Below are 16,477 nucleotides of genomic sequence, written 5' to 3'. Positions count from 1 at the left end.
CTGTCAGCAAATCTTCCTGAGTTAATTGTTGCTGGGCAGCCAATGGAGATGATAGCACATTTATCAGTAATTAGAAGTGTATGTATCTACCGTCAGGTGGAAAAGAACAAACATCTGCTCAAGAAATACTGTGGAAAACAGAGGAAAAGGGAAATGTTACACATGCGATCAGCTTCAGGGATTAAACTCTCACACACATGGATCAATAGAGATCATTAAATATAATTGAAAATAGCAGTTTTCTTGTTATTTTTATTATAAAATACAGCTAAATGCTAAGTAGCATCACATTTTCCCAAGTTTATGTCAGCTTGTAAAGATACAATAATTGCTTAAGGCAAGAGTATTAAATTATGCCTGCTCAGATTGTGGTCCCACATAAGTGAGGGTCACATTTTTCATGAAGTTTCTTTAGAATCACTGAGTGTAGGGATGAAAAGACCTACAGTATTCCACAACTTGCCCAAGAGTTATTAATTACAAGAAATAACAATAATAATAATAATAATAATAATAATAATAATAAAGATTTTACTTTGGTATAGTGGAAGAAAAATGCTGAATTTTCAGAACTTTTATACTGACAAGAGACAATACAACAGCAGCACGTTTCAGGCTTCTGCAGATTTTCAACTCTGCCACACACGGTTTTGTTTATTCTTGTGAAGTTATAATCAAAGAGATTGATACAGTGGAAAATTAATAAAACACAAATGTAAGGGTTTTTGACAGTTGAGAGAAGACTCGTATTAACTCATCACTTTAGTTTTTTCTTCTCTGGCATAGCAGCTTGCGAAAGAGAAGTGCTCACAGTATAGATATTCCTTAAATTCTTGGATAGGAAGAAGCTTTTTGCTAAGTATATTATGCTTTATTTTGTTCATTATAACCCCCATTATTTTTACATGTTGTCTGTTCACAATAAGGACATGGGGCAGATGATGCTATACCAGATGAACAAAAATAGTATTAAAAAAAGAAAACAAGCTTTAGTCTTGGGTAACATTTGCAATTCTACCTCAAATATTTTCAGTACTGTTCAAGGCAGGTACAAATGCATCTAAATATCTGTCAGCAATGTGTTTTCTGCACGTTGGTGCTCCTGCTTGGAAGTGCTTTGCAGTGTTGGGGTCGAAGTAGAACGGAGTAGTCTTTGACATTGAGTTTGCAAAGTGACAATGCTGCCTCCCGGTGGCTTCCTCTGTCACTCTTTCTTAATGCCTGTACATTTAAAGCAGCGTTTTGGCTGAAATACATTGTTTTATTTCTTTCCTTTTTTTTTTCCTTTTCCTTAGCATCTTTTTGATGCTAAATGTACACAAGTGAGTACATGTGTTTGTTTTTTTTTTTTTAATAATATATATAATAATACATTTCTACACCCATTTGTGCGCTGTCAGGGTGTTTTTTTCTGGCTCTTTTTGGTTTGATTGATTACTACGTTTGTGCCGATTGTGACTCAGACTGAAAGCCCCAACGCCTTGTTTTCCTTTCATTCTGACTTGGCAGGAGTTTTTAGGGAGATGCACAAAGCACTATACTCCTTAAGTCACATATAAGTTCAGAGGAATTTCTTCTACAGCATAGTGAGCAATCTACTGCTAGCAACTTCTTGTCGTTTTTGCACAATGTAAGCTTTTTTCATGATTTAATGAGTTTGTGTGCTTTAACCTAATTATATGCATTAATTTCTTTGTGTTGCCTGAAGCTTTCCAAGAGCACCCAGGTCCACCTGACCCATCTGCACAAAGATTCAGGCTGCAGAGGTGTGACAAGGCTTTCCGAAGCTGAAAATCAGTGAGAAGAATGGTCAGCTTCTCAAAAGGTTTGGGCACTCACTCCAGCAGCTCCCACAGTCACATTTATAGTAGGCTTCTTTTTAATCCTTCATATGTTAAGAAGCTGAAAATCTGACATGTGATCACATTAAGATGCATTATGTGACATGTAATATATATATTAGATAAGGCATGTAGCTCTGTTTATGGACAAGATGGATGAGAAACTTAATTCTTTACCATGAGGGCTAGAGAAGTCTCTACTAGCCATATCTCTTTACCCAAAATGTGGGAAGGAAGAGGAAAGGAGCTTAGATGAGTGAATATGCAACTATTTACAATGTCCTCCTTTTAATGTTTCAGTTCATGCACTTCACCTTGGCCAAGCTAAAGCCATTGTTTATGGAGTGCATGTTGTATTAAGTCAAATGATAGCATAGGATGAGTTGAGATGTTTGTGCTCTTTTACATGTATTTTATTCAATTATACCCAAATTAGAAAACCTCATTAAATATCTGCTTTACTGACTGTGAAACAATTCCTTTTTTCTTGAAGATGAAATAAAAAATAAAACTGCATTAACTGTCTAAATGCAACATTATGGCTGTGAAGTTAATTATGAATGTTTATTTCAATACTTTATACTTTAGTTTTCTTGTTGAAGTCTTGTAGTTTGGGGATGTAATTTTGAGGGATTGCTTTCTGTGTTTTTTTTTTGTTTGTTTGTTATTTGGCTGTTTGGCTTGGTTTGTATTTTTTCTCACTTATTTTTTGGTCGCACTCGGGATTTCATCCAGTGACATCAGATCATCCGCTCCGGATGCCAAGACTCCATCAAAGTTACAGCCTACTTTTTTGAAAACAACTACTGATGTTAGACAACTGTTTTCTAGCTGTGCTTTTAAGTAGGAAAACCTAAAGCTTAGACTCTCAATGCTATCATTCATCTATACATTCTTCACTACACCTTCTGCTCACGCTACATGCAGTTAAACCCTGAATTGCTGAGAATGCGTGTGTAAACCACATATGTGGGAGCCAATGCTACATGGAGATGGCAGTGGCTGTGCCTCCTTTGCTGGCCCCTCGTGTCCTCAAACCAACAGAGATTTTCAGAGAAAAGTGGAGGTATTGTAGGTTGGTCAGTGCTTCTCATGTTGGGTATCAGAATCTGAAGAGCACAGAAGTGCTAGTAACTTTTGTATAGGTGACTCATGATATGTCTCAAGTGGGAAATATGGATTTAGACACAGCACTAAAGACAGAAAATAGTTGTGATCCACTGTGAATTTGCATTAGCAGTTGTCTCAATGGAAGAAGGAGGTTGGTGGTATAGAAATGCAGGCATCCCTATCTGCTTGTGCTGTTCAGCTCCCAAAGATGCTGCAGGTATACAGATGTGTCTGTACTGTGCAATAAACATGTTCTGATACTTCCATGTGAGAATGACTTTTTGCATTTTGGAGCAATCTCCAAGGACAGCTTTCCCATAGTGCTTAATTCACATAGCTGGATAATGATATTTGTGTCAGGTAAATAAGTGTAGAAGTGCTGCTACAAGGCAGCTTCTCAGCCGCTTCATGCTGAGCTTGCTGCATGCAATGTTTGGGCAGTGCTGCTCTCAACCCCGACAGCCAGTTAGATTTTCCAACTCCACTTTGCAAAAAAAGGAGAGACAGGTTCACCAGGGGCCAGGCAACCAAAGCTTTCCAAGTTTTCATGTGATTACTGAAAAAGCATTTACCAAAGAAATTACAAGTGGTCATGTCCAGCAGTGTCTTTCTACATCCTTACTTTGTATTGTGTGATTTTCTAAAACATAATTTGCTGCCTACAGTTTCTGTGCTCTCCAAGTTCCTTGGGAGAGCAGAAGCAATTCCTGCCACGCAGCAACTGTTGTTTTTTTTAATTATTATTTTTATTACAGACTTTGTCTCCCTTGCACATTCAATTCACTAGTGCCCTACAGAAAAGAACTTACTGTCTGACAATAAGTGTTTAATAAGTGGTTAAATTTTTCCATGTTCCGGATAACCTAGCTCTGAAGGAGGCAAAGGGAGGCAAAAGGCAAATGCTTTTTTGGTTACAGGCAGGTACTTGAAGGACAGTTGTGACACTGCACATTGGTAGCACAGACAGGTTAGGTGTATTAAGAATGCTCTACACAGTCACTGCACAGTTCTTTTTGTTTCAGAAAGCACTCTATCTGCTGCTGATTTTCTCAAGCATAGCTAAACAGCTTTTAGTTTTTAGCAAGTTTTAGTTTAGAACAATATATATGTATATATATATATATTAAAACTTCATTATATTATCTATTAGGAATCCAGGTAAATTATGACTTTTTCCTCCTTTTCCTTTCGAACATCTGAGCCTCCAGGGCAGTATTTGGATGCAGGTATTCTGGATGCTTCTCCTCCTGGCTCAAAAGCTTTATAGAATTGCTGTTATCAGTTTTCTGTCCTGTGCTAGTACATTTGAACAGCAGGGAATGCTGCAGCCTAGAAGCCTGCACCTGTAATAGCTCTGCATGTTTGTGATGTTTATGACATATTGTCTGGAGCACAGCAGAATTCTTGTAAGCATCTTGGGTTAACAAATAGACATGCAGCAACAAAAGCAATATTCTGTTGAAGAGATTGCTGTAGGTAAGAATCTCAGGTGCCAAAAGTTTTCCCTCCTAAGCAGTTCTAAATTAATTTATGAGGCCAAGCTGGTCTGTGAGTGCTTGCTATGGCTTTCAGGGAGCTGGCTGCTCCTATGATTTAGTCTAGATTTTTTTTTTTCTTCATCGGCTTCTCTGCGTGTCTCCATTCTTTTTGCAAATGGCAGCTTTGAGACACGTTAAAGCCCCTGAATGGCAAGCAGAGACTCTCACTGCCACTGGCAAGAATGTTAAAGCAAGGAAGAGCCACTCTCAAGCTGCTGCTTCCAGAACTGTTGTTTTCTGGAGAAAAGGGAAAAATAAAGTGTCATGCGGGCGGTCTGGAGGCAGCCAGGCAGTGAACGCAGAAGGTGATAATGAAGAGGGATACAGGGAAATGTGTAGGATGTCCCATGGAAAGGAACCATCTAATTTGGCAGCCTAACTGAGAATAAATAAGTACAAATTATGAAAGTAAGCAAAGGAACGAGAAGAGACGAGGATCGGGGTGTGGAGAAGCATTATCAGAGGAGCAGAGAAAGAGAGATGAACAGGTGGGTTCAGGATCATTTCTTACATAAAAATAATAAAAGGAAGGAGCAGGATTATATTGAAAAAAATTCTCGTGAATGCAGATATAGGTGTAAATAATTACATATATGTACATATATGTAGGTTGCTCCAAAAGTAATACTTCCTATTTATTTCCATGGAAACTACAACAGCAACAAAGAGCACAATAACATTGTGGGATAGAGCAAATTCTCAGCTACAAAATGCTTTTTTTCAGGATAGTCACCACCATTAGCTATTTATGGCTGTCCGGAGTGTGACTTGTCTTTCATATAACTGCTGTTTCCACTGAACCAGACCACCCACCACCTTGCTGTACTCACATTCACTATTTGGTCTCCATAAATGTTCAGCAAGCACTAATGAATGTCAATGCATGCAATTTTTGTTTTTTTTTCCACATGGAGGAATTCAGTGACTTCCTTTAGCTTCATATGCATTTCCATGACAAAAAACATTTTGCCAGACTGCCCCTCTGCTGCCATCTGCCCCATCGCAACAAAATGTAACGGAATACCGGTGGGAAGGTTCGCCTTCTGCTACCATAATATCAACATCTGCCTCTGATGTTGTGGACCTATGTAATAAAATAGGAGGCATTACTTTCAGAGAAGTCTTCGTAAATAAAATATCGTTTCTTGTCTATATGAGCAACAGCTGCTTCTGCCAAAACACAAAATGATTATTATGGTTTCACTGCACCGTTTGTAAAAACCTATGAAACCCTTTGCTCTGAATAGTAAGAGAGTGTCCTGGGATATGATTGATTTTCTTCCTAGCTGCCTGTAAAGCTCTGTGTTTTGGATGTAGGATGAGAATAATGTTGATAACACCCTTATGTTTCAGTCATTGTAGAGTAATGCACTCTGAGTTGAGTGTGTTTCAGCTCCTCACACTGCTCTGCCAGTGAGGGACTGGGGATGCATGAGGAGCAGAGAGGGGGCAGAACCAGGACGGCTGACCCAGACTGGCCAAAGGGACGTCCTATACCACAGAGTGTCACAATAAACACTGGAGGAGTTGGGGGACAGCCAGTGCTCAGGGTCTGTCTGGCCATTGGTCAGCTGGCAATGAGTGACTGCACTGTGCATCTCTTGGGTTTTTATTCTTTTCTTTGTTTGCTTGTTTTTATATTTTTCTTATTAAACTTTCCATATCTCAACTCATGAGTTCTCACACTTTCACCTTTCCTATTCTCTCTCCCATTCCACTGGTGAGGTTAGAGAGCAGCTGTGTGGGACCTGGCTGCCCACCAGGCTAAGCCACAACAGAGAGCTTCTGTATTTCTCAACATAGTGAATATTCCAAAGCATTTTGATATCATTACCTTAGCCTAGTTCCTCTGTAATTCTGTGAAGTGAATATAGAGACTTGGATAATTCAAATGTATGAGTTAATAAATTACAGTTAGAGTATATCCAGTTACCATAATGGCTCTTAAATAATTGAACAAAGCAATCTTAAATAGGATACCGCTACACTGCACTAACTAGAAAGGTGTCATCAGAGCTACTAAAAGCCTAGCCCTTAAGGTCCCCTTCCACTCTGTACGTAAGTACAATTAGTAGCTGCTTTATGGGTCTGGAGGAATTGAGTATAAATCAAAGGAATAGAGAGCTTGTTGGGAATCAAGTGGAATATAATGCTGAGATTTGTGTGAGTTATGGAGAATGTGGCTCAATTGCTGCTGAGATTATCTGTTAGATGAACCACCTAATTTTGCTCTGACTCATTTTAACCATGTGCAGATCAGCCATGACCCACTTCCAGACCACTGCAGGGATGAATGTTTATAAAGATCTTTATCATTCTTCAAAGAGGCCACTACTTTCTAATCAACATCTGGAATCAAGATGGTATTGGAAGTCTATATTGACTATGCCTCTGTCTTGAAGCCCTGATGAAAGCAGAAAGCTTTGCTCTTGTAATTATTTCCACTAACACCTGACAATTTACTTACCTAGGTGAAGGACACAAGATTAGCCCGTTAGGACTCTTGCAGGAGCTAAATTTGTGATGAGGCAGTCCGTGGGCTAATTGAACCTTTATGCAGACCTGAATGAAAATATAAAAGAAAGAAGCATAAAATAAAAGGAAAAAGAATATCTAAATATATATATATATATATATATTCTTATGTATGGGAACTGCTGAATCATAGCATGAACCTCTGATTGATCACTGCAGGTGAGCAATGAGTCAGCCCTGGGAGCACAGGTGAAGGCAATTCACCTGTGCTGCTGGAAGGGGTGGAGCCTGGCTGCACCTCTCCTAGACCCATTTAAGAGGTGACTACCACTAGGAAAGGATCTCTTCTGGAGATCCCTCCTCTGGAGTTTTGTAGCAAACCCAGGACATGAGTAAGCTTTTCTCTTCTTGTTATTGTAATCTGATCTGCCAAACTCTCTATTTCATAATTATAACATCTTTATATTCATTGACTATACATCTTATCAAATTCTCTTATGCTTAAAAAAAATGAGGTGGTAATGTAAGAGTAATTCTTTGCCACGTAAAACTAAAGGCGTTGGCTAAAAGCTGAGTAAAAAAGCATATCAAGATAAGACTGTGGAAGAACTTTACTCGAAGGCTTTTTACTATTTGTGAGATTTCAGATTTTCTCACAGCAGGTATGCCATACATCATGTTACTTCCTTTGAGAAATTGCAGGAAAGCAGCTGGTGATACACAAGGTGTCATCCAACACTGCTTTTATATACAATAAAGCAAATGAGTAATGTGGGTTTCTATGATTTATCAATAAACAGACAAACCAAACTACATACTGGAGTTGGCTCTCTACAACTCGCTTTTTCTTCCAGTAGTAACAGGTAAGATTTATTTAGCTCCTTTCATACTCCAAAGAATTTTGTGAATTCTTTGGAGAACAGTTTTTGAGAGGAAACACAGGGCTCATGACAAAAAGGTGACCAAAGGTTTGGGAAAGAAAAGTAGTCTGACAAAATATGCAATACCGTAATACTGCAGGACTTTGGACCAGGAAGTGGAGTCAAAACAGAACAGCAGACAGAACTTAACCCAACATCATGAATAAGTGCATATATAAGCACACTGAAACTGGAATCTAGAATGATACTACAGGGGCTCCACTTCCTTTAGGGGATACATTTGTACTTTCTTTAGCCTATAATACAAAATCAATACTAAGCTTGGTGCTGAAATACTGTCCTATATGTGCAACTGCAATGAAAATGTATTTTTATCACTGGTGGTTACACTGTTGTAGTATCCAAAATATATCAGATACTGTTCAGTTGCTGTATACATAGAGCTTGTACTGAGGGGAAAAAAAAAAGTAGGACAAAAAGTGATGGATGTATAAGAAATTACGAGTGTGATACTGCAGTTTACTCTGTTCTTTCTTTCATGCCTTGTATTTATTTTGATCATTAAATCTGTTTTCACAGAATCAAAGGGGTTGGAAGGGATCTCTGGAGATCAAGTCCAACTCACCTGCAAAGCAGCTTCCCTACAGTAGATTTCACAGAAAAGCATCCAGGTAGGTTTTGTATATCTCCAGAGAAGGAGACTCCACAACCTCCCTGGATAGTTGTTTTGCCATTCTCATTTAAAAAAAAAAAAAAAAAAAAAAAAAAAAAAAAGCTGACTCTCTTTCTCCTTCATGTCAGCTAGGAGGCTGTTTTCACCTTTATCTTAATCAATGGGAATTAACAGCAGCGTATTCCCACAATCAAATGGAGCTCATATCTGATTTAACTTGAATCCTGTGTAAATCAGTAGGGCTTTATGCAGTATAAACAGAACAACCTTTGACCTGCTGTTCTGTTTGTTTGTTTGTTTGTTTTTAATAAATATTATGAGTGTGTGGGAGCAGGCTGCTATATTTCTGAATTCCTTGCCCTGCCCTTTTGAGTCTTCAGAAGCCCTGAAGGGAATGCCTTTGGGAATTATTTATTTGCTTAAAAGTTTAAGAGAGGTTTATTGAGTAGTGAAAAAATCACCGTATTTTGTTGCTGTATTTTCCACTTTTATTCTGAAAGATTAACCTGTACAAGTAAAGCACTTTAATGGAATATAACTATTCCATGAAGAGGGCCTGAAGAGATCTGTGCAGCATTTTTAAGCTGTCTCAATTATAACTGAAAAACAGTTTGGTTCAGCAAGGGCCCAAACAGTATCTTCAGTAACTCTTTTCCCTTTAGGTCTCTCCAGAAGAACCAAATATATGCTATTGCTTGTTTTTTTTTATTCCCTTTAGGTCTCATATTTTGGTACAGAAAGTATACAAGCAGTATTCTGTGAGCTGGAAATGCAGATGAATCAGGCAGCAAGGGTGAGCTGAATGCAAGCTGAGATTTTTGTGACAATACAATCTGCTCTTCTCCAGGTACTGTAAGAGAAACGTGTCTGGCTTCCAGTTATATGGAAAACAAAAGAAAGCAAAACAAAAACACACCGAGGATGTATCACTTACGATACTCTCAACGGAAAACACACAATAGTCTCAACAAAAATGTTCTGTGATGAAGGGAACGTGTTACATCAAATTGTTTGTGTAGTTGATGTGCAATGTGGAATAATAAATTTTCATTGTCTCCAAAGGCAAAAGCCCAGTAGTTAAGACAAATGAAGAAACCAAGAGCAGAAGTTGGGAAGTGTTGGTGTACAGGAACGTGTGGGAGATGCTGCAAATGTGTTTTTTTTTTTGGTTTTTTTTTTTTTTGTTTGTTTTTTTAAACAGTGTCAGAAACTACATCAGGTAAGTTGGTAGCAAGTGCTGGTCACACAGGAATATGTGAAGAACTGTTGTTAAGAATATTGTGACAAGTTATATGGAGCGCCAAGGGAAACTCCAGACTTTATCAAGAGTGAGGCAATCATTCCCAGTGCCGTAAAAGTATCTTGGCAGGCAAAGACCATAAATGTAATAAAAGAGAAGGGTTGGGGGGAAATGTTGTCTGTGCCCATAAAAGAGGATGGTGATTGTGCAGTTATAGTGCTTCATAAAATTTTTCAAGTTTAAAAGGAAGGGAAGAAATTGGGCTAAGAGACTGTTACAAAGCAACCTATGATTTTTTTTGCTGTGAGCTGGTAGGGATAGGGGAAAATACCATCAGAACCTTAGTCTGATTTTTATGCCTTTCTGTAAACAGCAGCTACTCTTCTGTATTGGAGACAGGACACAGTAAGATGGACTTGTTTCCATTTTTAGCTAAAATAAAAGGTTGTAGTAAGAATGAGAGAAGCAAAATTATTTGACTCCTCGTGTTTTTACACACTTAAACAAAGAACTGTACAAAGTACAGAGTGGAAGATGAAAATTAAGTGAGACTTTATTCATGGATTTTTTTGCAAAAAAGCAAGGCCAATTACAATTTTTTCCTGACCTAAATGATCGCATTCATTGAATGATGCAGGTTAGATCACAAATAAATAAATACAAAAAAATATTGAAACAAAACTGTTACATTAGTTCAGAAGAAATATTTTGAGGCAGTAATCATTTCCTTGAAAAATCATTTGACAATGAAATATTATGTTCAATATATCTTTATATATCAAAAGATTTGTGGTTTACCCATATTTATATAGGCTTTACTTTGAATCCATCACAGAATCAGCAAGGTTGGAAAAGACCTACAAGATCAGCCATTCCAACCATCCAAATATCACCAATAGTTCTCACTAAACCACGTCCCTCAACACAACATCCAAACGTTCCTTGAACACTGCCAGGGTCAGTGACTCTACCTACCATGGCAGCCCATTCTAGTGCCTGACCACTCTTTCAGAGAAGCAGTATTTCCTAATGTTCAGCCTGAATCTCCCCTGGTGCAGTTTGAAGCCGTTCCCTCCAGTCCTATCACCAGTTACATGAGAGAAGACGCTGACCCCCAGCTCACTACAACCTCCCTTCAGGTAGTTATAGGGCGCAATAACGTCTGCCCTGAGCCTCCTCTTCTCCAGACTGAACAATCCCAGCTCCCTCTGTCGCTCCTCATAAGCCCTGTGCTCCAGACCCCTCACCAGCTTTGTGCCCTTTATTGAACCTGCTCCAGGGCCTCAACGTCTTCCTTGCAGTGAGGGGCCCAAAACTGGGCACAGCACTCGAGATGGCACTTCACCAGAGCTGAGTACAGGGGACAATCACTGCCCTGTTCCTGCTAGCCGCACTGTTTCAATGCAGGCCAGGATGCTGTTGGCCCTCTTGGCCACCTGGGCACACTGCTGGCTCATGTTCAGCCGAGCATCAATCAATACCCCCAGGTCCATTTCTTCTACACAGTCTTCCCGCCACTCCGCCCCAAGCTTGTAGCATTGCCTGGGGTTGTTGTGGCCAAAGTGCAGGACTCGGCATTTGGCCTTGTTGAAACTCATCCATTGTCTTCTGCCCAGCTCTCCAGCCTGCACAGATCCCTCTGTAGGGCCTCGCTACCACCGGGCAGATGGACACTTCTAGCCAACTTGGTGTCATCCTCAAACTTTCTGAGGGTGCACTCGATGCCCTCATCCAGGTCATCAATAAAGATATTGAAGAGGACAGGCCCCAGCACCAACCCCTAGGGAACACCACTCACGACCGGTCGCCAGCTGGATTTGACTCCATTCACCACCACTCTCTGGGTCCGCCCCCCCAGCCAGTTCCCTATCCAGCCAAGAGTGTACCTGTCCAAGCCATGGGCTGCCAGCTTCTGCAGGAGAATACTGTGAGAGACAGCATCAAAGGCTTTGCTGAAGTGTAGGTAGACCACATCAACAGTATTTCTCTTGTCCACCAGATGGGTCACTAGATCATAGAAGGAGATCATGTTGGTCAAGCAGGACCTGCCCTTTGTGAACCCTCTGCTTCTGAAAGACAAGACATGGTAACGGGTAAAGACTGAGGCTTGAAAATACATGCCTTTGGAACAACAGACTTCCTTCATCTGTTAAGATATAGTGATTAGTGAGAGTTGTGATAGCTCTCCAGAGGTACATGAAAGACTGCTAATGACTGGTTCATTTATAAGTGATGAAGATCTCTCAAGATCAAAACCCTTCAAAAATATGATAAATGAAGAGATGTGAACTTGCAGAGATTTTGACAGTAGTACATTGTCATTGTCACCCCACTGCTGAGATTTCTTCAATGCTCAACTTTTAAAGGAATTACTTTTCATTTACAATATATTTTAAGCCATTTAATTTACTTTTATCTGCTTCACAATTCAGCTTTGCAGAGCCAAGAGGTTTATGGCTGCCTCTCCATCACATTTTTTTTTTGTCTGAAAGTTTAACTTGAATCGAGTCAGAAGATTTTGCATGGTTCTGTACAACTGCAATGTGCTCACAACCTCCACTGCATGGATGTCTAGCCTGCTTGAGAAATTTCAGAATGTTGTGCAAATAGAGATCATCTGAACAGTATCTATGCAGCCTGTCTTACCCTTGCTCAAACAGCAACACAACTCTATATCTGCCTGGAAAATGTTCATCAAAATAGTATAGCCCTTAAAGATGAATATTTGAATTGCATGGGGCCCTCTACAAAATCACCAATCTCTAAGCACAGAAATACAAAGGTATATGTCAACATGCACATAATGTCTAGATTTATTTACCTTTTTGCAGATCTTCGTGTTACTTGTGTGCCATCAGTGGCTGAAATTAGATCACCTAAATTTAAATGATAAAAGTAAACACTAATATGTTTATGGTTATTGGATAGATAAATTAAATAATTATTTCCAGAAATAATTATTTCCAGAATTTTTTCTTCAATACTATTGATAGACAAATATCTTGTTGATTACCTGTAGCTTTGAATTTAGTGAAGGTTAATCAATTCCTTCCACAAGAGTTTATTGGAATTACTGGGAAAGCTGGACACAAATTATAGGACTATGTGCTATTCCAGGGCTTGTCCCACTATTCTGAAATGTAGATTATGATTAGAGGAGAGAAGATGTCAATTTGAGCAGGAATATTTTGTCAGAGGTAAGTAATTCATCAGCAGCTCAACTGTGCTAAGATGGATGGAGCAGATCACCTTCTTCTCAAACCAAAATGTTAATATATTCTGAATGGATGAAAAGGATTTTGACAATTATGTCATTATGAAAATTAATACAGCTGTGAATAAGAAGAATCCACTGCAATAGCATGAGCATTTATGTAATATCACCATTTGATAATAGTTAAGTCGGTGAGGTGTTGTAATTGCCATTATTGGTTAATTCTAAATAATGCATACTGGTGATTGATACTGAAACGGTATTCTGTTTTGAGAATCCCCTCCTCCATTTTTATTTACCATTTTTTTTCTCATTCAGCTCTCCAACATTTCCTATCAGTTTTTCTACTCATGGGGGCAGAGATTCTCACCTCTTCTGGCTTCTGCTACAGGCATTACCATAATGAGAAAAAACGACAATTACCATTTCATTCATATTGAAGCATAAAAACCAAGCAATTCCAATCTGGCTTAATTTTGGTCACAGAGAGCAAATAAAATCCTGGATTAATATTGTTGCACACAGCAAAACTAAAAATGTTAAATAAATATATGAATTTCTAAAATGTTAAATTATGCATTATAATATCTGTTTTCATGAGGTCAGGCACTGTTTTGTTTATTCCAGATTTACAGAAGAGCCTCTTAAAAAATAAAAATAAAAAATCAATGATGCTAATAGTTTTCACTTCTCAAGCAAAATGCCCATTTCTGAAGGGATTCCTGAATTGTTTTGAGCATGCCAAGAAATATAATTATCTCTGTATTACTGACTGTCTCTGGTTAATGGAGAGAAAGAAAATTTAACTCACCCAAAGGGTCATTAAAAAGGTGCAAGAGAACTCAGATCTACTGTCTGGGATTTGACCTGTAGTTACTGGGCCTTGAGATTTTTTGAACAGTAGCCTATGGAATGTTGAATTTATACCTACAGGTGGAGTTCCCATGATACTCAGGGTCACATCCAGGTCTCTGAGGTTTGACTTTCTGTCTGGTGTACAGGAAGATTTAGGCAGAGAAAGCAATTTAATAGTGTGTAGCCTGAGGGTGAGTTTTCGTGGAAAAGGCTAAACCGAGTCAGTGTTTGTCCCTTCTTCTCTCTCTCTGTTCTCTCTTTTATACTAAAAGAAAACTACCCCAGGTAGAAAAAATGAAGTTTTCCCCAGGACTTGTTAGTTGCAAGGTACCTGATGAATGTAAGATGTAATGAGATAATGTAACCGTAAGTAGGGCACCACTCTGATTAGTGGGAGGTATTAGATCAACTCCAACATTTCAGAGCTCAGGTTGATATCTCTATATATCCAATTGAATTTGTTAAGCATGCGCATGTCTTTCCAACTCTGACACTTTTCCAGAGATAAGAAATCTCAACAAAGTTGTTTTAGGCTTACTTATTTAGAAGCAAGAGTCTAAGTCCTAGCTTTAGGATAAGACCCTACAGTGGCTCTTCCAAGGAGTTCATGTAATGATTATTTACTCTTCTAAAAGAGGAAGATGGAGCAGTAGTCAAGTCACTCCTCAACTTTCAAGACAAGTGGTTAGAAGCTCTTACCTATGAAGTGAGACCTTAGTTACAGTGCCTTTTTCAGCCACAACAGTTTCAAAGAAGCCATCATTATCTACTTGACAATCACTCTAGCCACCAAGAGGGAAGGGAATCCTGTTCCCAAACCACCTTGGTCTGCTTTCTTGGAGGAGTATGTTAAATGATGCACAGAATAGGAGAAGCTGGTAGTCCCATCAGATAGCACTGAAATAAACACATAATATATGCATAGCCTGCACTTTCCAGAGAGCTGTTTGCTGGAGCTGGTTGTACAGGTTAATCTGTCAAAGGTATTTTGGACCTACCCTACTTTTTTACCCCATCATGACCCAAGTAGTAAGCAGGAGGCAGGATCTGATTAATCAGGGCAAATCTAACATGAATTCAGGACCAAGAAGACAAACCTGATTTGTGTGAACTGTTTCAGTGTTATGTATCAGCAGACCCAAGCCCCATGTTGAGTTTACTCCTTCCATTTCTGTTTCACTTGCCAACACTTTTTCCACCCTTGATATGATTTTAATTCCTCTTATATCAATCATTTAATGAGCAGTGACCTCCCTGAAGTCATGGCCCACTTTCAGTAGTTAGAACTATTGCTCTCTGTCGAACTAGCAATTACTCCAGTGTCCAAAGGCACTTCAAAAATATCCATGAATACATTTTATAAAAATTGATGAAATAAATATTTTACTAATAGAGTAGAAATCTTTCTAATTAATTTTTGAGAAAAGTTTGATGACTTTAATCCAAAAGTTATTTAAGTGAATAACGTTACATATGTAATGAGAAGGAGGTGGTGTGGTCGTGCATTCCAACCCCCCTAGCCTCTGAGAAGAGAGATGTTAGGGGGCAATAGCATCCTCCAAGCTGTGAAACATTAAAGGGACAGCTGAAATATTGCCCTTGCATATTTTACCTAAATTTGATTTATTTGTGTTTTAACTACTTGGCTTAATAACATACTTGTCAATCTATGACAAAAGAATTTTTCCTCTTTCCTATGCTTTTCTTTGTCTGTGCAGAAGCTGGACTATTCATTGCCTTTTGTGAGAAATATATTCTACATTTAAAGAAAAAACTTTCATTGTTGCTTGAGTTAGTCAGTACTGGGGTTTGACATTTTATCTCTACAAGGGAAAGACAGCAATAATTTTTCTTCTTTTTTTTATCAGCTCTCTTATCTCACTAGTCCATCAGTCCCGTTCTCCCTTTTCTGTGCACAATTACATAGGAACTCATCCAGAAGCAAAGTATCTCCATGGGTCAGGCTTCCTTTTGCAGGCAACCATACTAAGACACTTAATTGTTACAAAACATTTTAGAAGAACAGATATCTTTTCTCATCTTCTTTGTGGCCTTTGACACAACTAAAACTGAAGAGTTCAACTTATTTTTTTTCATTAAAATCACAGAATCTCAGGACGGTTTAGATTACAAGGGACCTTAGGAAGTCGCGTGGTCCAAATCATCTGTTCAAGTAGGGCCACATACAGTAGGTTTCTCAGGATGATATCAAGGCAACTTTTCATAGAATCAGAGAATTGTAGAATCACAAAATCACAGAAAAGATTAAGTAGGAAGAGATCTTAAAGATCATTGAGCTCCAACCTTCTGTGATGAACAAGGCTGCCATCCGTTATATCAGGCTGCCCAGGACTATATACAAACTGGCCTTGAACACCTCTAGGGATGGAACATCCGCAACTTCTCTGGGCAACCTGTTCCAGTTGCACCACCCTTACACTGGTGTATTTATGAGGATGGAGACTTACAACCTCTACAGAAAACCTGTGCCAGTTGTCCATCATTCTCACAGTATACTGTACTTGTTGGATATCTTTCCAGGACTTGTCTTCCTGTCCTTTGTTCTTCATTTTCATAAGTTGCCTTAACAGAATTAATTGCTGACAACTTCAATGGGAACGTTCCTTCTGTAATTTATGATGATTATAAA

This window comes from Tympanuchus pallidicinctus, unplaced genomic scaffold (assembly GCF_026119805.1).
Source record: "Tympanuchus pallidicinctus isolate F22 unplaced genomic scaffold, pur_lepc_1.0 scaffold5, whole genome shotgun sequence".
NCBI classification, from domain to species: domain Eukaryota; kingdom Metazoa; phylum Chordata; class Aves; order Galliformes; family Phasianidae; genus Tympanuchus; species Tympanuchus pallidicinctus.
Note: the sequence above shows the minus strand (reverse complement) of the source record.